This window comes from Symphodus melops, assembly GCF_947650265.1.
Source record: "Symphodus melops genome assembly, chromosome: 3".
Classification (NCBI taxonomy): domain Eukaryota; kingdom Metazoa; phylum Chordata; class Actinopteri; order Labriformes; family Labridae; genus Symphodus; species Symphodus melops.
This window is the reverse complement of record NC_136693.1, coordinates 18154316-18177136: the sequence shown is the minus strand read 5'-3', so window position 1 is coordinate 18177136 and position 22821 is coordinate 18154316. Positions and strand designations below refer to the sequence as shown.

General features: G+C 42.6%; 1 protein-coding gene across 2 annotated transcripts in view; it reads right to left on the bottom strand.

The window, feature by feature from the left end:
* gse1b (Gse1 coiled-coil protein b) overlaps positions 1-22821 on the bottom strand; it is a 154704-nt gene that overhangs the window by 24247 nt on the left and 107636 nt on the right. The gene's annotated exons all lie outside the window — the stretch shown is intronic.

Genomic DNA, 22821 nt, shown 5'->3' with positions numbered 1-22821 from the left:
ACAACTCCTGCTCCTTATAAAAGACTGTTTAGCGTAAGGTTGCATGTACAGTGGGTGAGGCGTCTACATGTATAGTCTCTGTGTTGAGCACGTCTGTATACATGCTACATGACTGGAGGAGGAGGAAGAGCTTGGCAGAGTGAAAGCAAACAAGTTTTCCTCCCCCTTAACATCTAAAAGTGAATGGCTAATTCACCTTCTTTTAGAACTCCCTCACTCCTCCCAAAGACAAAAGGCAGAAACTCCCTCCACCTCATGTCTCAAGTCCGTTATGTTGGCAACAAGTGGCAGAGAAACACTCTTGGAAAGCAGGTCCCATTGTGGTCATCCTGCCATAGATTAGTCTGTCCCGGGCTTTTCTCCTAGCTCCATTTCCCCCGTCAAACTCATACATACCAACAATCTAAGCAAGTAGCCTACCTTATATTCATGTGCGAGCATATGTGTGAGTGACGGCTGGATCGTATATGCTACATCTCTGGGGTGTGTATTCTTCATACTTGGCAGGCAGATATTAAATTAAGGCAAGAGTGGTAATTAACATGCAGATCAGCTGCCACACAGAAAACAGAAGAGCATCAAGGCAGAGTGACAGGTTTAACAAGGAGTAGACAAAGGGAAATGTGAAAACAGAGGGATTAAAAACAAGAAAGGTGATGTCCTGCACTGCTATTTACCTTACTGACTGGCATGCTGTGATCATTGTATTTCCACAGAGCTGCACACAGACATCCTACATATCCAGAGTATAACAGTGTGAGTACACAAGAAGGAAGAATGCAACGAGCTGTAGTTGAGGACAGTTTTAACTTCCTATTGCAAATAATTTCTTCATTAACAAATGTTATGACTTCATTTTATCACAAAACAATGTGCAGCTCTCTATAGAAAACTAGGCTTTTACGACTCATCAGCTCTGTAAACCTTAATGTAAACCATTTAGAGTTTGGAAGATATCTTAGTTTGTAATTATATGAAGCTATTTTTGTTGACCAATGGATTTGGCATGAAATGTGCTAGTTTCAGTTTACAATGTTGTAGTGGACCTCATTTGCAGTGATAAACGTGGAAACTTTCAATGAACCTGCATCCAAGGCAGTCAAATACCACACCTCCTCCAACTTGTTTAAAGTAACAGGGGAGAAAAGATGACCATATCAGAGTGGATCAGGTAATCCAATCTGTGTCTTTAACAGGATACATCTAATGACACAGAATCAAACAAAGTAACACAAACTTTAGACATTAAACTCACTGATATAGTTGCAAACAGAAAACACCAATGGACACCTCTGACTGACCGCAAAGGAACAGATCACAAGACATTGCCATATCCTTCAGCCAAATAGAAATACAAGAATGGACTAGTGAGTGCCACAGAGAAACATTTGAGGGGATCAGATGAGTTTCAAACAGTAATCTCTGTTACTCTGGCAAACCTGTTATTTACCACTATACGATCTTCCTGCAAAAAAAAAAAAAAGGGCTCAAAAGGCCCAAAGAAGGACGAGGAAACAAATATGAAAGAAAAAAAATAAGAAAATATGGAGGAGAAATGGGTGAAAACAGAGGGTTGTTCTGTGGTCTGGCTGTGATCCCATCCTCCCTGTCCTCCTTCTAGCCAAGATCCTGTGTGTGTGTGTGTGTGTGTGTGTGTGTGTGTGTGTGTGTGTGTGTGTGTGTGTGTGTGTGTGTGTGTGTGTGTGTGTGTGTGTGTGTGTGTGTGTGTGTGTGTGTGTGTGTGTGCAAGCAACAGGGGAGTGTGGTGAGTCCTATTAACAGACGTAGTGGTAATAGGCAGGGGGAGCCAGGATGTGTCTGAGCCACTGACCTGCCCATTAGCTCTCTCCACTCCGCTAAGCCCTCACATCGATCACTGAGCCACACATCATTGATCTGGAAAACCAGGCACGAGCGCACCACTTAGACATACCCCCGTCTCTCACGCTCTCATTGTTACCGTGTTTGTGTGTGTGTGTGTGTGTGTGTGTGTGTGTATGTGTAAGGAGGTGGTGGTAAAGTGTATGTTTCTTCGTGCGCTCTTGTGTGTTTTATCTTTATGAATGTTAGACAGGTCCCTGAGTCTATGTGGACCTACACATCCACAGACACCCTTCATTACGCATACAAAAGGGCAAAGGAATTTAAAGGCCTGCTGTTATATCATTCCTAACATTATTCAAATGTATTCCAACCTTCCCACCTCTCTGCTGTGATATAATTAACAATGTACACTCCTCTATTAGCCATACTGGCAGCGGCTAATTGTTAGCTGTCAGTGTGAATGTTCAGAGCACACAGACAACCTTCACCCTGTATGCTTCGCTCATGTGTATTCCCCCGGTATACAAAAAACATTTACTTGTACAGTAAAAAAAGATACTTCTACACTTACTCTAATTCAGTTTCTTGCTCTATCCTCTTACCTAAGTGCAGGTCCTGCTCTATCTGAAGAATACATAAAGAGTTAAATTCCTACAGAAGATTTAAGGTGCTAATTATTAGTAGAGAATTTTGAAAAAAAAAAAAAGATTTGAAAAAAAAAATAGCTACAACAAGAGTTTAGAGAAACTGCTATTTTACCATCATGCTTACAGCAGAGTGGAGAGCAATAAAGGAAGGAGAAAGGATGAAGAGGGAGGAAAGAAATGAGGAAAAGACACAAATTAGACTCAGATTTATTGTTTGCTAATACAAGTTTTTCATTGCAAATAGTGAGCGAGGAGGAAAAAGAAAGATGAGACCAATACAGATGGCGAGGCTGTCAGCAGCAGATGCGACTGTATGTTTCTGTAAAGCATGGAACAGGTAGCTAACAGTAAGGATGCCTGAGCTGGTTTTACATACACACAAACAATTAAAAGCATCTGCAAATTCTGTGGAAACATTCTCACTCACAGCATGGCAATTAGTAGTACGAAAGCACTGTAGGATGTAAAACAACACTTTGAAAGCAAACAGAGCAATTAAATAGATGAAACAGCTTTTAGCTCAGAATAAGTTACAGTAAACTAAGACTTTAATGTGTTAATGAGTTTGAAAGTGAGCTCTATTCTTTGTTTTCAAGATTCCTTTGGTTAAACGTGGCATTTTAAGAGTAAATGATGACAGAAAAAAAAGAAAAAAAATGGGATGGAAAATACAAGGACCATAATTTTCATCTTGTGTATCACTTTTTTTCCATTTAAAGCACAACCCATTAAAACCTAGTTCTTTTTCATTATTCCCGCCCTCTCATACACTACCATATCCCTGCAGCCACCCACCTTAACACACACACACACACACACAAACAGATGGCACTGTGGCGACGATAGCCAAGCCAATTATTTACCTAATTATGACTTAACACTTAACAGCATAATCTCTCACTGAAAATGGTAGGTATTAAAATAGGGGCAATTAAGGGGGTTATGCAAATCTCAACACAATCATTACGCTTGCAGATGAGTTAACAGGGACAACCCAGAGCGTAAACTGGACCAGTATGCATGAGCATTTCTCACATGCAGAGATTTAGAATATTCATTTCCAGGTTTGTCTGGCGGACATCTCTACAAATCAATATCATCATGCATCGGGAAATAAAATGTACAGGAAAATGAACAGAAAGGAGGAAGCAAGAGAGAGACTTAGCAGCCGCCAGTGTGAGTTCAAGCCCATGCTAATAGGGTAATTGCATTGATTTCCATTTAGCTGCTCTCTCTGATGTTATTTACAGCATTTAGTCCAACAAACAAGGCCTCCCTCTCTTCTCCCAGCTTGCTTTTAACTAGCCGTGACACGCTGTCAACTCTTTCTCCTCTACCCTCTGCCCCCCTCCAACCTTTTCACAACTGCCAAAACAGCCAAATACATTATTGGGCCATTAATAGCAGTCACGCTTACACATCCCTCCACCCCTCTCTTTCCCTCCTGATTCATTCCAGTGTGCGGGCCCTCCCTCTCCTCCTCTCAGCTCTGTTGGCATGAGCACTGAGATGCTTTGAAGTGGCTTTGTTTATTCAGCCAGCCCGAGATGTGCCTCTGTGTGACGGGGAGAGGGGTGGGAGGGCTTTGTTTCACGAGACCAAATGTCAAGGCCCTTACAAGTGTTAAGGCCAATTTTTTCTCTTCATTCAAGGTGTTCTGGACTTTGGTAGAGGCTCTCATCAGAGCTAAATGCGGGTAGGGTTAGAAAGTGTGCAGTAACTGATTGAACTGACTGTGACTGCGCTGTGAAGAATGTGGTCAAGGCAGTATTTGTTGATGGTAAATCACTGGACAAGTGCACAGGAGAACTGTACTAACCAAAATGGTGAAAGGTTTATTAGCATCACAGATACAGATTATATCCAAACGATTACACCATAAAATCTTTGATGGATTCTTTTTGGAGGTAACTCTTGAATCCTGCAATATTAGAACCATGGAAATCCCAAAACCCCTATGATTGATAAGCATATGATATCATACATTTCAAATGCTATCAAAATATCATTCTGGTCCCTACATTTTTCGGTGAAAATTAGATTTACAAAATGATAAATCTTTTTTTTCATTGGCAAAAAATCAAACTTAGAGTACTGTAGCGTTAGCACCCCTGACCCTAACCCTTACATCAGCAAACATATCCATTTGCTTAAATATCTGTGACCTTCCATCAAATCTGTAATGTAATCATGTTGAGCGAGAATAAAAAATCATTAAAACGATATAATCATCAATATTTTCAGTTGCCTAATCCCATAATGTCATGTATACCTAATTCTCTGTTACGTATGAATATGGTATTCTCAAGACTTCCTATTAATTCAAATATGTAAAACGTACAATAACTAATGAGCTCTCCCTGTAACTAAACTGTATAACTATGTGAATGATCAATCAATTTGAATACCATCAGATTTTTCTGGATAGATATTTTTAGTTCAGTAGAACATCAACAACACGAGTGTATGTGATTCTTAGTTGTGTTTGATAAATTCAAGTTTTGGGACCTTAAAAACCGCTTCCCATGCAAATACAGTGCTTACAGTGTTTGTTTAAGTAGTTATTTAACTCTTCAGGTATACAAACTGTTCGACCAAGGCATGGAACATCAGTTTAACAGTATGAAAGCCAACAAGTTAAATACAATCAGCTTTTACAGTAAAGGTCTTTCTTCTCTCACTTGTCTGCTCGAATGTCTCACAACAATAGACGACATAAAAGGGAAAGAGAGAGAGAGTGTGTCAGTGATTAGCATGCAGCAGACAGCGAATCGTATTAGTGCTTTATTATTGTGATGGTCACGTCCCTGGACACAGACAGACTACATTAAGCTCATCATCACTCCTCTGCACACATCAAGGACTCCACCAAGACCTGCGACCTACCACGCTGGTTAAAGAGCAACAGGAGATGTGGGTGATCTCTGCGTTAAGTGCATATAGTTCACTTTTCTAGCCTTTGGGGCATGTGGGTTAGTATTGAGACAGGGCAGAAGGTTGTTCTGTAACCATGAGCACAATGCACGTTGGAGTGTTTTTTTTTTTTTACTTTCAAGAGGAACATATGTGTTCAGTGTGCTATGTTTGTGAAGACTGTCCTCACATATGACTCATTTCATTCACATCCAAAGGCTGCGTGGGCGCTAGAGTGTCTTGGTTGTTAACACAGCAGAGACACTAGTGTGCAAGTGTGCGTGTTATACATACATACATACGAGTGTAACATATGCCTTTTTGGTTCAGCCCAAGCCCTCTGTAGAACCATCAGTGCCTGCACATTTTAGCATCGGCACACTTCAGCCTCTGAAGGTAGCAACTGTAGAATTGTGCTGCACACAGACGTGGACTGCTTCTGTATTCAAGAAGAGGTCTTGGAAAAGGAAGAGGGAGCAAGGCGAGTATCATGGGTCATTCAGCTGAATATGTTGTTTGAATGGTTTGAGAGTTCTCTTTCCATCACAGCCTTTTCTCCGTAGTTTCACAAGGTGAAAAAAAGAAGCTTTTATTTAAGCCTCTTTCGCCTCCTCCTTTTCCATCCTTGGTTTCATTTCATTGAATATTGATGGCCTATTAGCTGCGGAGCATCTAACTCCCCTGTCAAGCAGCCATCTTCATCACCAAGCTCTCTTTTCTCCCGCCTGAGAGACATATTGAATTAACTCTGCTGATAAAGAGGTCTGCCATGCAAAAAACAAGCTTAATGATGTCATTTGCTGAAAGAATTACAAGGACTATACACTAAGACATCCGTCATCAAGTCCACTGCTACAACACAAGCTATGATGGTGGTTTTACAAAAAACAACAACAGGCTAGTCTCTGCGAATCACTCGAAATAAAAATTATGACACATAAAACACCAGGTAAAGGTATGTTTTCCTCACGATCTATCCCTCCATTTTTTTTTTTTTTTTTTTTTATCCCCGCAGGGTTAAAGTAAATGCCCTACAGTAAGGCGATAAGGGAGGCTAAGGCGCTTCAATCCTTACAGAACACACACACTCACAGGGATAAGCTATGGACTACTACGGCTCCTTGAAACACACAAACATGAAGAAGCAGGCGTGACAAAGAAAAAGCTCTCACCTCACTGCTAAGCATGCAAGGAAAAGAAGGGAGGGATGATGAGAAGAGAATGAAAGGGTTTAAGTCTTCGTCTGCAGATGAACATGGTATCTCCTCCTCCCTGTTAGCACAGATTCACTTGCTTTACTTTACCTCTGAATGCCATTACAGCTCTCTTTTTTAGCTCAGCCCTGCAAACACCCACCGTATTTGGACAACTGGGTAACTGATGACTGTCCACAGGAAGCGTTTGCTAACACTCTTTACATTCAAAAGCAACATAAGCTATGGCTATGGCTACATTAGAAACACGTTCTCTGAGCCAAGCACATACTTCACACTCCTCTAGCACACTTCCCCAGCATGCAGATGGTGTGTGTTTAAACCAGAAGGGCAAGGCTGTTTATGTATGCGTGTATGTGTATCTGCGAGTGTGTTTCTCTATGCATGAGAGTGCTCGGGTCTCACCTGGGACATGAGAAATTAACACAGGCAAATTTTAGTGCGTTCATTTTTATTTTGCTGGTAACAAGACCATCTGCTAACCATCCGACTCGTCACTGAAAGAGGGGAAAAAAGAGAAGTGGGCTCAGCACAATCACTCCTGCAAGCTTCTATCTCTCTCCTCATCCCCTCCACGAGCTCTCTTTCCAACACAGTAAGGGGCAGAGATAACACCTCAAGGCCACGGTGTTGCTGCCAGCCTTTAAACCCCTCCGTCTCCCTCTGCCTCGCTCTCAGTGGTTTTTCGTGATGAAAGAGGGGAGGCAGATCAGAGGAAAACATGGCAGCCAAAAGACTTGCATCCACAGCCAAGGCTAAAACCAGAGCACAGAGTCACTGCCCTTCACCATTCACCTACAGCACAGGCTTGTGGACACCCACCTTTACACGCACGCACACACACGCACACACACGCACACGCACACACACACACACACACACACATTTATAGTCACATTAATGCATTAAATAGCTTACTGTGTTGTGAACATATTATGTCTGCACTGCACTGCAAACACACCAGCTATTAATGACCAATGAAAAAAGCAACAAACCTGGGAAAAGACTATGTAAAATACGTACATGCCAACAGAACAGGAAGATGTAAGCACTGAAAAACTAACAGACATCCTAAAAACCAGCGTCTACACTCTAAACCAGAACATTTGTCTTGTTCAATAATCATCTAAACCATACTTATCAAAATGTGTTTAAATAATCCCATATTAGATTGCAGTGAAGTAGAATAAAACTATTTATCCAAATGAGAAAAAAAACAAACAAACAGCATTTATAATACCAAATGCTTACGATAAACTAAAAGTATTAATACTAACAATAAGAAGCACCTGCTTAAAGAATCTTAATCAATGCATGACATATAAATTATAACTTCAGTTTGGTCATGCTTGACATAGGACATTGTTACTTTAAGACAGCAGTTGTATTTACTTGTCAGTGTTGATTCTACAGCTTTATAATTATGGTGATTCCAGTTTCAAACATAAAGTTATATCAGAACCTCAAATCTCAGTGATTAAAGAGGAGGGAGCTTGAACCTGGTAACATTTGGAAAAAAGAAGCTGAAGTACCTTGTCAGATAGAAAATAAGCAATTATCGCATTAATTTAAGAGATTTCTTCTTGCTTAGATTTCCTTATTTGCAGTTGAGGGGTTTCTCTGCTTGAATGTTCCTGTGTATGTGTGTGTGAGGATACAGATGGGCTCCAGTGGGCTGTTACAAACGCTCTCTGACAGTGGCTTAACGAGGGCACTGGCCTTTGGCTTTTGCATCTGTGTTAGTGTTGGGCTGCCAAAGCAAACAAACACAGATTAATGCAAACCTATTGGTTTCAATTAAGTACATGCACAGAATCATTGTAAAGTGCTAAATATGATTAATTAATATCCTGAATCTTTTAAAAGTTTTTTTTAAACATCCTTGACTGCTTTCCATTCGAGTGTGAGCGTTACATGTTTAAGTGTTGGAGAATCGACCAGCATGCATGTATGTGTTTGTCTCCTTTGGAAGTGGCCACACACAGTTGTCTGATACACTTACACTCTTCATTAATACACACAATTATCAGAGCACCGAAATACCTCTCTCTCTCTCTCTCTCTCTCTCTCTCTCTCTCTCTCTCTCTCTCTCTCTCTCTCTCTCTCTCTCTCTGCTTCTTCCCTTCCGTCTTCTTGGCAGAGTCTCCCCCTGTAGGCAGGTGCACGCTCCGGTGGCAGCCAAAGTGCCAACCTGCCCTCCATATGCCCGCCTCCGCAGTGCCAGCTTACTTCTGCCACTCCCCACCAGGATTCAGCTGCCCTGCCCTCCCCAAATCTGTTCCTGCTTCCCCTTCTCCCTTCCACCCCCCTTCACACTCAATAGCCTTTCTTCTCCCCAACTCAGGCACCCCTATCCGTGGTGTGCCAGTCCTTGCTCTTGCCCTGGTCTCACAGAAGCCTGCTCGCATGTACTTGTTTTATCATTGCATGCGTTTCATCCCTTTCCCTTTAGTCCTTTTCTCACCTTACATCCTCACTCCTCTGACCTTCATCTGTGTTCTTCAACCCTCCTAAGCATCCCCCAGTTGGCCAGCTTTTTCCTAAGACCTCCTTTGACATGATGCCGAGAGACCGGAGCAGACACTCACAGAGCCGGGAGCCAGGCCACATCAATCAACACCAGAGTGCAGTACGACTGCATGTCAGATCAATGCATCATCCTTCAACTGGTTTTACTTTGGGATTTATCGGGAAACTTGGTTTAGAGCACAAAGATGTTGTGCTCATTTTTTTTTTTGTTTGTTTTTGCACTTATGTGTGAGAGGAGTGTCTTCACATGTGCCCACTCACTAAGAGCTGCTGATGTAACCTTGTCTGACCTTTCAGTTTGGACAGTTTTTTCTAAGGGTGTGAAACAACCCCTATGGAGGCCACACTCTGACACTGTGCAGGCAAAAAGGCAAAATAAACACACAAACACAGTGGCCAAAGGGCTGGATATGAGAAAGGATGAGTAAAATCACCAAACCTTCTGCCCCCTTTGGCATTTTTTTGTGAGACAGACATTATGTCTTGAGCATACATTGTACACACATGGACAAACACAGCATGTGCTTGTGTGTGTGAGTTCTATACTCTATAGCCGATGTGCTATTTGTTTTCTGGTCGCTGTAAGGCTTCCATGAAAACAGAGTGATGGAGCGGTAATCCTGTGCCCTCTTCTCATTACTCCTCCTCCTGAGGAAGTCATCTGACCGGCCCGGAGCCATCTATTCAGGTCACAGCTATCATCTATCATCCATCATGCAGTCTCTGCCTGTCCCTCTGCCTCACACTCACTCACTCCAACACAAATGCAGTGTGTGACACAAATTTTAATAGGATGCTTTAGACCCAGTCACTGATCACTCGCCACACGCCAAACCACGCTTTGAGAACGACAGACAGCAGAGGAGAGAGAGTTAAGACATGGACAGGAGCAGGAGCATGGAGAAAAGGATAGTGAGTGAGAGTGAGAGTGAGAGAGAGAGAGAGAGAGAGAGAGAGAGAGAGAGAGAGAGAGAGAGCGAGAGCGAGAGAGACCTTGCCTCCAGTCATCTCCAGTCTTTAACAGGATGTGATGAGCTCTCGCCATTCTCTTAATCTGTCTCCCATGATTCATTTCCATTTCCTGTGTGCTGATGGGCTGGCAGCACAGCACTGATCAGACACACAAACAACACGTGTGCACACGCACACACACACACACACACACATGCACACGCGCGCACGCACACACACACACACACACACACACAAAAGTAGGAACCTCTGCAAATAATGTGGCAGGCAGGTTATTCCTACATTACACCTTTAAATGTGGTGCAGTCTCTGAGGGAGACAACAGGCAAACCAGGACCTGCTGCCCCTTCCAGACCAGTTGTACACCCTGCTGATTCTCTGTGTTCATTGGCTTCTTATCCTTTACCCCTCAAACACTCATACACTGAGAATGGAGAAGCCCACTGCCTACTCAGGTATTTACAACCTGGTCTATAAACACTACAGCTCTCTGGATCCCAATAAATGGAGCCAAAGCAGAAGTACCAAGAAAAGCAGTGGCCACTTGAGACTGGCTCCAATAGTGAGTCATTCCCCATCAGGCCCCAAATTAAAATACCAAACATAACAGCAGGAAAAAACGTGTTTAAAGCCTGGTGCAAAAACAGAGTCTCTCAAGCGTATGACTCTGTTACAGTCTTGTTAACAGAGATATGAGTTAAAGAAACTAAAGCTAACATGTTTAATAAGTTACCTGTTCCAATATACCAAGTAACATGGTTACACATAATAACGGGTATGACTGCTTTTTTTTTCATAACAGATGGGTGCTTGTATGTTCCAGTATGTGTGGTTCAACCGCTGCTAGCGACCTCCTTTGGAGATGTGGTCAAATTAACCTCGAGTCTGCTATGTTCCACAAATTGGCTTTGCCTTTCTAACTATGGTTAGCTACCTCAAAAAAATAAATTTTATGGGAGAATTTAATAGCTCATTCCTGAGGTAGTTACACTATTAGTGCAGACAGTTTAATAACCCAACTTAGATGCTTGTTCACCAACCTCTTAGCGCCTTTTAAGCTCCATCCTCTCATCCAAAAAATTCAAGTTCTGGCTGAAAATAATAAACATAGCGATGTCCAAAATGTTCATGAGCACAAACGGTTACAACACTTTTGGACATTGGTTACAGTTTTTGGAGTGGTCCACAGGGAGTTGAGAGGGGAAACCTGCCACCTCAACACCCAGGCCCACCCTAACAGGTTAGGAGGAGGGCTACTAAGCATGACAGAAAACTGGGGAAGGATACTCACATATCTATAGGAAGGACAAATGTTTAACATACTGAACAAAGAAGAAGAGAGGGTACTGAACTCTGTCAAATTTGGACTTTCTTTATTTCTAGTCTTAAGTGGAGGGTTAGCTTTGATGGCTAAGCTCGAAAATCCCATTGACTAATGATTGGACTGCTGTCGGCTTAAAAGGCCCTCCCCATCCACTATTAGAAAAAAAAAAAAAAAAAACACAAGTACACTACCAGAGTCGAAAAAGTGCAATTTCCAAATCCCCATTACCCTCTCCCTGGGTGGTACAGTTCCCTGTTTTCCCTCCTCTTCCTCCTAAATCTTAGCCTCACACACTTCTAATTAGCCCGGGAAGTGAGAAAGGATTACCCTGCACATTCTTTTAACCTCAACTATCTAGTTTTTTCAGTTTGTTTCTCAAATCACAGAGACGTTAATGGGAAATTTGGCAGTTTAAAAAAGGAGTGTCTACAGTACACCGGATGTACTGTTTAGTAAAACAGTTAAGGGTGAGGACCTGGACACTGAAGCCTGCTGGTAGAGCGGAGGTGATCTGAAGGGTAAAGCAAGGAGCCAAAGTGCAACTGAAACTCTGCTGCCCTGCAGAGGAGAGTCAACCGTATCAGTTGTTAAATCCAAAGCGATATAAAGTGTATTGCATCATATTGTAGCGTATGATATAGCATAGTATGATATCATATCATAACTGGCATTCAATCCTGCCTTTTCTTTTTGTCTGTCTCTCACTGCATGTATAAAGCTATGAACATATCGTTCATGTCTGCTTCTATCTGTTATACACTTTTTTTGTGGTTACTTTTATAAATTTACAAGTTTGCCTGCCTTTGCCAAAGTTTTCATTTTTAGTCCACTATAGGTCATATTTTTACACGTTGAACATCTTTAAATCCAGGGGCTGTTGAATGAATAAATATGTAAATGGAATTGATATGATCTGCAATTATATACCATTTAAGCACCACCATAACCTTCAGGAGTCAGAGTTGTGTCAACACATTGTGATGGTGCACGCTGTGTCAACAGTTCTGTAAAATGACAAGGAGTCATATCTATGCCTCAGGCCAAAATCAATAAAAGGCTCTCACCTTAAACAAATGAAAAAAAATAAATACATAAATAACCTGTGCCACCTGCCTCACATTCTCTCTATTGTTCAATACATACAGTACTATCACTTTCAGTTTCTAACATAAGAGCAATGACTCAGCTTACACAAATTATTGCTCCCTCTGAGCCAACTTATCAATGGTTTACTATGTTATTGCTGATCAATCTCAAACCACTTCAAAGAGTGGAGCATTCCCACCACCATTTCCACACGCCGGCTTAATGCACTTCAGCCCTTCTAGTGGTCAAGTGGTGAGAGGCTTACAAACCAGAACTCCTCATCTGAGTGCACATGTGGAAACAATCCTGGTTGTGTCAATGATAGTGATGTGCATCTGCTTGAGTGTGTTTGCGTTAGTGAACCCAGCACCATCAGATGCAGGCAGGGTTTAATTAGAACTCTCTGTAGTCTAATTTGATTAGTGGAGGCAAAGGAAGATGAAGGCAATTAGAGCTTGGCTATTTCTGCTGCAGGAATAACGTTTCAGCAGAGAGGTGACACCAAATACACACGACTAACACACACAAAGACATCCCAAACTGGGTTCATGTAAGTTCACAACGGCAACGCAAAAGAGCGGAGGTTAGCGTCTGTCATGATGTCTGACTGTTTGACAAGCACTCTGCAAACTAATCCCCCTGCACACACAGCTTTAAAGAAACCCTTTACTGTACCATCCCACTGCTGCCTCTGTGTATACTGTATGTGTGTGTGTGTGTGTGTGTGTGTGTGTGTTGGTGGGGGGGGGGGGGGGGGGGGGGGGGGACTAACAAACCCACATTCAACACAATGCCATACACATACAGCATAGAATCTCTCTTGTGCCAAACGACAGTGCCGACTAGAGGGAGCAGAAGAGAAGGAGAGCGAGAACTAAATGCAGTTCATAAATCATAGTTGCAGGCTACCATAACTCCAGAAAAGCCCCCATTACCTCCCTGCACCTTTTAGCCTATGTCTATAGGAAGAGCGTGTCATTGAGTGAGGGGTTTGTGTGTGTATCTGTGTGTTTCTGAATTTCAGTGCAGGAGAATCAAATGTCCTGAGTGTGATAAAGACCTTATAAAGTCACTTGTCATGGCTTTATTCAGAGGATAGATTTGAAAGATCCTGGAAAACCCATTTCTATCAGCCATTGGATTAATGTATGGATACAAATATTCAATCATTCAATTACAGCAAAGATTTGTTGTTTTTTTTAAATAACATATATATGTATGTTATTAAACCCCCCACAACAAATCTATATCTATCTATCTATCTATCTATCTATCTATCTATCTATCTATCTATCTATCTATCTATCTATCTATCTATCTATCTGTCTGTCTGTCTGTCTGTCTGTCTGTCTGTCTGTCTGTCTGTCTGTCTGTCTATATATATATATATATATATATACCGGGGCTATACATATATAATGTTTATGTATAGCCCCGGTAAGTACCCCTTTAAATCCACAACACTTTTTTTGGATTAAAAACCAGAAAGAGTCTGTAGAAGACGTTTCTAACATCATTGGGCAAAGCTGGCTGTTTCCCCCTGTTTCTGGTTGTAATGCTAAGCCGAGATAACCGATTGATAAGGGTTGCTTCTTGATAACTATACAAACATGACAGTATCAATCGTTTAACATTACTTTCTGAAAGAAAGCCATATAAATATATTTGCCTTAGATTCCTACCAATTTCTTCCCGCTGTTTTCATTATGCTAAGCTATGTTAGCTACCTGTCAGGGTTTGTTTCAAATTAACCTTTCACTCTAACCTTGTTAGACATAAACAGACATAAAAGGGCTTTCAATCTTCTCATCTTACCTTTAGAAAGAAGCCAGATAGTCCCATTCTTCAAAATAAAACACTTCTCTAAGAGTCAGGGCATTTTAACCTACATAAGCATGAAGACTTAAGAAGTCGGCAAGGTTATGCAATTCCTTTAAGTAATACAGTTTGAATGCCAAAGAAAATGTAGTCTATAAAGGTTCTCACAAGTGTAGCTACTAATGTGTTCATGCTTGTGTATTTCTGGAAGTCCAACGTCACTGTTGCTGGTAGGTGGCTTGTATCCAGAGACGAGCCGGGGCCACAGGTGTGAGGGGTCAGGGTTTAACAGCTCAGGGTTTACGAGGAGGCTAAAGGGGGCAGCCGGTTAGACGCGCCACCACCGACCTTTACAGCCGAGACCGTGGCAGTGCCACCTGCGGACTGGCGTGGAACAGATGCCACATTGAGAACAGGTCAGAGCTTTTACAGCCAGGGCAGAGTCAGCGAGGAGGAGGAGAGAGAGAGAGAGAGAGCTAGAGTGGGAGAGAGAAAGGGTGAGGGAGATGGCAGTCCATCATTGTGACTGCTTTACTGCTGCTACTGCCATCTAATGACAAGAGCTGTCAGAACACATGGAGAGGGAGGGATGGAAGGAGTAAGCTGCAGAAGGGGAGTAAAACAGATAAATGGATACAATGATAGAGTGAACAGGGGATGAACGCACAGAAGGGGGAGGAGAAAGATGGAGAAAGTCTGGTGACACTTGAGTTGATGTTAGCATAAAGAGAGTGGTAGATGCAGAGTGGAGATTTGAAGAAATTGATCGGAGGAAATGGCCTTTCAAGGAAAGATACTGTAGTGAATTGGATATAATTATTCCAATACTGCAAGGATAATCGACTAACACAGTATGGACTCCTCGGCTTGCTCAGTAAATGACTGCTCTCGCTTTGTTTGAGGTTATCAGTGTGTGATAGCAGATGTCTAATATGCACATTTTTAAAGGTAGATTGCTCTTAACACACACTCACACACTCTTCTCTGCTCCTGAACGAGTGCTCAGTAATCACCAGTGATTAGTCCACACTTTGATCCAGGGCTCAACACCTAGAATGGCTCTCACACGTATTGATTACTCTCGTGTGCATGTGTGTTTGTATGTGATGAAAAGGGGGCTTTTTGTCCGTGTTGCTGTGTTCTTAAGAAATTGATTTTGACACAGGGAGAGAAAGAAAAAAGATCACAACAATGAGACTCTTGATGCCCTGGATTTGTTTATTCTTTACATCAAGGTTAATGCTGTCCTAGACATTTGGTTGCATGTAATTTCTTTTGTCTCCAGCCCTTTAAGGGGGACTGGTTTTTAAATTGGTTTCCGAGCTGAAATCACTCTATGGTTTCAACTAAAAAGGTGAGTTAGGTAGTATTTAGTTATTTAAAGTGATTATTGGGTTTATACAGTGGATTAAAATCAAGTCAATAGCTAATCGTACAGTAGAAAATGGTCTTGCTGCTGTATGGAGAAGCTGGTCGAACTAAGAACAAGGAAGATAACCTTGTTCCAATATGTATGTATATTATAAAATAAATACTAATATGTCTAATGTAAAACAGGCCTACATGTAAAAAGTACCAGTTTCAGCGTACACAATATTTTGGGTTATTTTCACTCTAAAGTTAGAATTCCACTCTGCTTCTCGTCTTCTACTGTTTACTTGTGATAGGTTCTCCCTCCAAACATCTTCAATTGAACTCCAAAAAACCCCAATTAATCCCTTGAAGTTTTAACGTGAATCTCCAGCGTTTTCTAAAAAAAGAAATACACTTGTGAGAAATAACTGATGCTTCTCAGTTTCACAGCTTTGTTCACAACACCAAACCTTTGTCAGTCTGTGGCTTCTTACAACAAAACATCAGCCCTTCCTACTCTTTAACCTCACTTCCTCTTTTTCCTCTTTGCCTTGGTGGTTTGTGGTTTCAGCATGACTTTTTTTTTGCTCTTGTTTTTCTGCCTTGCACTCTCTGCCCATTCTACTTTCTCTAACTCCAATTTTTCTGTTTTTCATGCTTTACCCTGAGGCTATAAGTGCAGACGGATTTGGGGGGAAAACAACAACAACCTGAAAGCAATCCCATCTATCTGAGTAGTCAACTTGAATACAAGCCCACACAACACACTTAAACCAGAAAGATATGCAGACAAATGCAAACAGGCATCACAAACAAAACACATGCACCCCACACATAAGAGGTTTAAAAAAGGTTTTTATCTCTTTAAAGGAGGGAGGCTGGATAGAGGGAGAAAGAGAAGGGAGGAACAGACAACAAGAGTCAAGAGTCAGAAGGAGTATCAAAGTGAGGAGGAGGAGGAGGAAGAGGAGGAGGAGGAGGAGGAGGAGGAGGAGGAGGAGGATAATGAGAAAGAGTGACCATGAGCCATCCTCCATTTTGAAGCGGTTGTTCCCTCTGCTTCACCTCAGCTGTGATGTAGATGCAACTCTAGTTCAAGTGCCTTTTTTTCCCCTTAAACACACCTTCTGTTCTGTTTCATCCTGTGTCATACCACACACACACACACACACACACACACACACACACACACACACACACACACACACACACACACACACACACACACACACACACACACACACACACACACACACACACACACACACACACACACACACACACACACACACACACACACACACACACACACAACCCAGTCCCCTTCATTTAACCCAACCTTTTTTTTTTGTTGTCAAATAATCATGGTGAACTAGCATGTGTCTGACATAGTCTCCAAGGCAACGGCGGTTAAGACGGTAAGGCAGGCAGGGGCTCATTCACAGGCTGAATGAAAGAAGGGGGGAGAGAAGACGCAACCCATGGTGTGGGACAAACACACACACACACACACACACACACACACACACACACACACACACACACACACACACACACACACACACACACACACACACACACACACACACACACACACACACACACACACACACACACACACACACACACACACACACACACACAAAATAAGAGAGATACACACTGAACTGAACCACTGCTGGCCACTGTCACGACCAACACCTTCTCTCTGTGCTGCCCTCCTGGAGGCAAGGTTGGAGTCGCGTTGTTTTGGAGAGATCACAAGATGTAACACAAACCCACACTAAGGACAGGGAGGATTGCAGATACGAGAATGACAAGAAGGATGAAGAAGAAAAGAAAGATAAGGAGGTAAATGAAGGAGATCCCTGAGTGGGAGAGGTGATCTGACAGAAAAAGGCCCCAAAAAACAGGGAAGGAAGGAGAGGAGAATTTCCCATCAGAATTTACAATAAAATGTTTCCTTTCCTTATATTTTTTTATTGCATCTCTAATTTTACATCTATCTGTTTTTCTCTCTCTCTCCCCTTGTTCTTGCTCTCTTTTGCATTGCTCTGTTTGATCTCACCATCACCACTGGGTGTAAAGCAGTGTCAGAGGCACATGTATGGAAAGTACTACATTGAACCCTTACTCTGCTTTAATATGACCCCCTCTCTGTCACACCTACATCTCTGTGTTGTTTTTCCTTTCTTTATCTTTTTTTTTTCTCACACAGCAGGCGCTCTGTGGCTTTTACTTGCACATCTCCATTTCAAAACCCTCCTCCTGAACAAGAGAGGAAGGCTTGCAAGACAGAGAAGACGCAGTGAAGACTGGAGCCGTGCTGAAGTGCAAGTGCAGAACAAAAAGGAAACAGTGAAGTGCAGCACATCAAAAAAAGTGTTACAATTTGCATGTCAAGGTAAAAGTAAGAAAGTCGAAATGCAGAAAATGCTTAAAATGTTTGAAAAGGTCTCTTTAGATGGTGCTGGTTACAAGCTACAAGCTGAAGTGGTGACAGTCACCACTGTGTCACCACTTCTCAGCTCCTCAGTTTACTCATCTACTTAAAATTATTGTGTGTTTGGTGAGACAGAGAATTGATTGGCTGTTCCCATAACAGATGTTTTTATGGTTGAGTAAATGAGTTTACACATCTTGGTTTTTCCTGGACTACTTATTAAATTAATTGCACAATTCAACACCTTCCTCTATAATTTTCGATCTTTATTGCATTAACCTGCCTTAATGGTAACACTATTCATAAAACCAAAATTAAAACTAATGTAGGATATGAAAGATGATTTTGGTGAAGTTAAGGAGGAAATAAAAATAAAAGCATAGCATGACAAGTTGATAGAAAAAAAGCCGAAAGGCGGATACAACGCAAATGGACTGGTACTGTTTGATAGTGCTGAAAGTCTAACAGATGGAGATGAAAACAGTCCTAATAAATACCACAGTTAATACACAGCAGTGAGGCTGGCGGTAGAGAGGTCCAGTAGATCAGGCACAGGGGTTTGTAAAGTGAAATGTAAGGGACAAAACCACAACAATGTTGGTAATGGTCTAACTGAACACTGTACCTGCTGACTGAAGCACATACATAATTCATGGCAGCTAAGTGTAGCCACTTCTACTATAGGGAGACAACAATCACACTCACATGAAAACACACATCGACCAGAGGACAGGCACCTTTGAAAAGGATGTTAGATTTAAAATTAAACAGACTGTCAACAGCAATAAGCCTGTGTGAGTTCTATGCTGAGAGGAGTTCTGAATCAGCCATCTCTGCATACATTTGGCACAATGTGGTGCATCTATTTTTGTCAACTTCACAGGTGTTTAAGTGCACAACATGAATGCTTAACAAGCGAGGAGCTGGGGAACATGAATATATGCATGGAGATAATTCCATATGAATACACAAAAATAAACGCATAATAAAAAAGAGATATGGTAGATTTAACTGAAAAAACAAACAGGGTAGCAGATTATTATTATCTTCTTAAGGTCCTCTCACTTCATCCTCCCTGTCTGTCACTCTCTTTCCCTGCCCTCTCCTGGTCGTCCTCTCCACAATCAGTGCCCAGTGAGGCGTGAGACGCACTTAAGCGCCGACCGGCAGTAACCTCACGCTGCCCTTGTACTCACTCATTTTCACACACACACACACACGCACACACACACACACACACACACACACGCACACACACACACACACACACACACACACACACACACACACACGTATGCATACAGGCACAGACACAAAGACACACACACACACATATACAGATCAAACAAACAAAAACATACATTTGCCTCTTTTTTTCGAGTCTTTGCTATGCTGAATAAAACACACGCTGCCACTTAGCGTCCTAGTTACCTGCTGACTTCTTCGCTGATAAAGGCCTGAGAGCTTTGAGAAACAGAGTGAGAGCTGCTGTCAAACAACATTACCAGCCCTGGATCTCAGGTTCCAACCTCAGGACCAGCAGCACAAAGACAAGCGTCTCCTCAGATGCACTCAATGAGCTCAAACACTCGCGTTCACTTTTTAAACACACACATACAAGTGTACTCTAATGTCTATACTCTGCAACATGCACAATGGATTTTAAAACATAAAAACACACCAAAATTACAATTCTTTCGTCAAACAGAATTGTTATTTGCTTACCTGGCAAGTAGTAAAGCGGTGCTTTTAGTCCAAACATGGTTATTGATTAAGAGTCATGAAGAGAGAGAGGAACTTCTGTGAGCTGGTAGGCAGCGTCCTGTCCTGGATGACTGAGCGAGAGAGGGACTGTACCCTCACAGCCACCCAGAAACAAGGATTTGTGTGTGGGGAAGCTGGGCTGGGACTCAGCCTGTCATCCCCGCTCTCTAGTCCTCGCTAACCAAGCGTGAGGCTGGGACCGCCCAGCCAGCTAGGACACACACATGCACACACACACACACACAGACAGTCACACAGATAAACGCAGACAGACTGGTGCGTGGGTCAACCCCCTGAGCACACCCCGGCTCCTGACCCCCTAGCTGTCGCTCCTGATCCCTCTGGGTGAAGGGTCACACACACACATTCGCTGTCCGTTTTTAAAAAGGAGCAAAGGCAGAGTGCTTCCTCTGACTCTTTCTTTCGCTCACGCAAGAACACACACAGGGAGACGGGACAGCCGGAGAGATGTAAGAGCTTGCAGTCCAGTGCCAAGAAAAGGTGAAAGGAGGCAAGAGGGAGGATAAAATACAGGCTGGATAAATCCTGCAGACGAGAGCGACGACTGAATCCTGGGTCTGTCTTTTATCCCTCTATCCAAGAAAGATGATCAGAGGAGAAGCGCTCTGCTTCCTCCGCTACTGCTGCCACTCTCTCTCTCTCTCTCTCTCTCTCTGTGTTTCTCGCTCTCTCATTTTCTCACCCTCCCTTTTTTCACCCTCTCTTTCACGCTGATACGGAGAGAGAAGGAGGTGGAGGAGAGAAGGAGGGCAGAATGAACTCCCTGCAGGCAACAACACAGCCAGATAGCAAGAAAGAGTGTGTGTGTGTGCATGTGTGTGCATGTGTGTGTATTGTGTGTGTGTGTATTGCGTGTTTATGTGTGTGTATTTGTGTGGTGTGCATGTGTGTATGACGGGGGTGGTGTTGGTGTTAGAGGGAACAGAGAAAGACGAAGCGCGGGTGCAGATGAGGGAGTGAATAACCCTGTCCGGTGCAGATGCTTCAGCAGAGGAGGAAAGTGGTCACAGTTCAGTTTGAAGTCAGGGTGGCAGCTGATTGGCCGGCCCTGGTTACAGCAAGAGGCCACGAATATCTAGGGAGCATCTGTTCACACCGTTTCAGACAGCAGGAAAGTAAAAAGCAATGGAGAGTGCAGGGATGAGAGTGCCGTGGGTCTTCAAGGGCAGCTCACAATAGAACAGCTACGTGTATGGAAAAGGAAAATCTAAAAGATCCCCCGCCTCCGTTCTTTCCTCTGAAAATAAGAGTCCTCCTCATCTCTGTCTGCGAGTGTGTGGGTGCGTTTGTGTGTCCGTCTAGGAAAACTTGGCTTGTGCAGCCTAGTGCACAGACTGCTCAGCATGCTGCGCTGACAGCAGACTTTCCCCCCTTCTCTCTCTCTCTTCATAACACACACACACACACAAATATACACACAAACCTGAATGTGGCGGTGGCAGCACACGGGTGAGGAGTTAACTATATCTTTTGGGATGCGGCCATCCCAAACAAAAGCAAGAAAACAGCGGGAGAAGGGGGCAAGAGGGAGAAAGAAGGTAGGAGAAAGGGAGAAATGATGGGGAAATAGTCAAGCAGGACAGTTTACCCTGAGGGCTGACTTGCTCTCAAGCCCATTCTGTGAGACTCACAGCGGGGGAGAAAGAGTGAGGGGGAGGGCGGGGGGAGGAAGATGAGAGTTTAGCGAGGAAGAGGATGGAGGCAGATTGAGGGGTCCTAAACTCCAAGAAACAAGCACAACAAGCACAGTCAGAATAAGTGGGAGGCATGCTCACAGGCAAATGGGTTAAATAACCGCTAATAGGGACTGATGATTGAAGGAAGAAGGAGAGACAGGCGGAAGGAGAAAGCAACGGGGGGGGGGGGGGGGGGGGGGGGGGGTTCATAGATCCGAGGATAAGGAGGGAGATAGAGGGGGAGGGGAGTGGGGAAATCATTCCATGAACAAAGCCCTTTTTATTTATACAAAGACAGGAAATCTACAAATGTTTAATTAAGAACAGTGTGTTTAGATGTGTGTGTGCTTTAATGACAAATATGATGGCTTTTGCGAGACCCTGTATATTGTTATTACAGTATGTACTGTGCCGATTGTGTGCAAACAACACTCATTATCTTTGTTGTAAGCCATGTGCGTGCTTCTGTGCTGTTTTCGCACAGGTGTGTTTGTGTGTGAGGTACGTGTTGAAGTGTCTCACACCTTGTGAGACAGGTTGGGAGGTGATGAGTCCGTCCCCCCCTCCGAGGTGCTACATGACCAAGTCTGATAACAATTTGACAGACAGAGACAAAGACTAGAAAAATACAGCAGAGTTTGCATTAGGTGAAGATGAAAAATGACAAAAAACAAAACAAAAAAAAAAACAGTGGCTTTGCTGTTTAAAATGTGTTTAAAAGGAAAACGGTTTCTCCAGACTTTTGATTTCTTTTACATTATCAGAGGTGGCACATTGTCATTTACAAACTATTAAATATTATTATTTTTTTAAATTATGTCATATCTCACTTTGTTCACTAATGGTCAATGTTCATACTCAAACAAAAATATTTGTTTGGTGTTATGCCCGTTCAATATCTGTTTTTTTAATAACTTACAAATGGTTTATAACAAACAGCTGATTTAGTTCAGAGTGTGAAAAAACAACAACATGGATTACAGCAAGCTAACTAACAAACTACACATCCATCTTTGAGCGATTTCACATGGGACTCATGCTACGTTCCATTTACCTTGGAACTGGGAAGTCGGCGCTGGGAATGATGTCACATCTGAGTTAAGCGTGTTGCAGTTGCAAGTCGGAAAAGCAACATGGACACCTCCATGAGTACTTTGTGTTGTGAGCTACTGCCAGATGATAACAATATACGTGATAGTTTGTGCAGAAAAACAACATGACAACATGTCCACAGAGA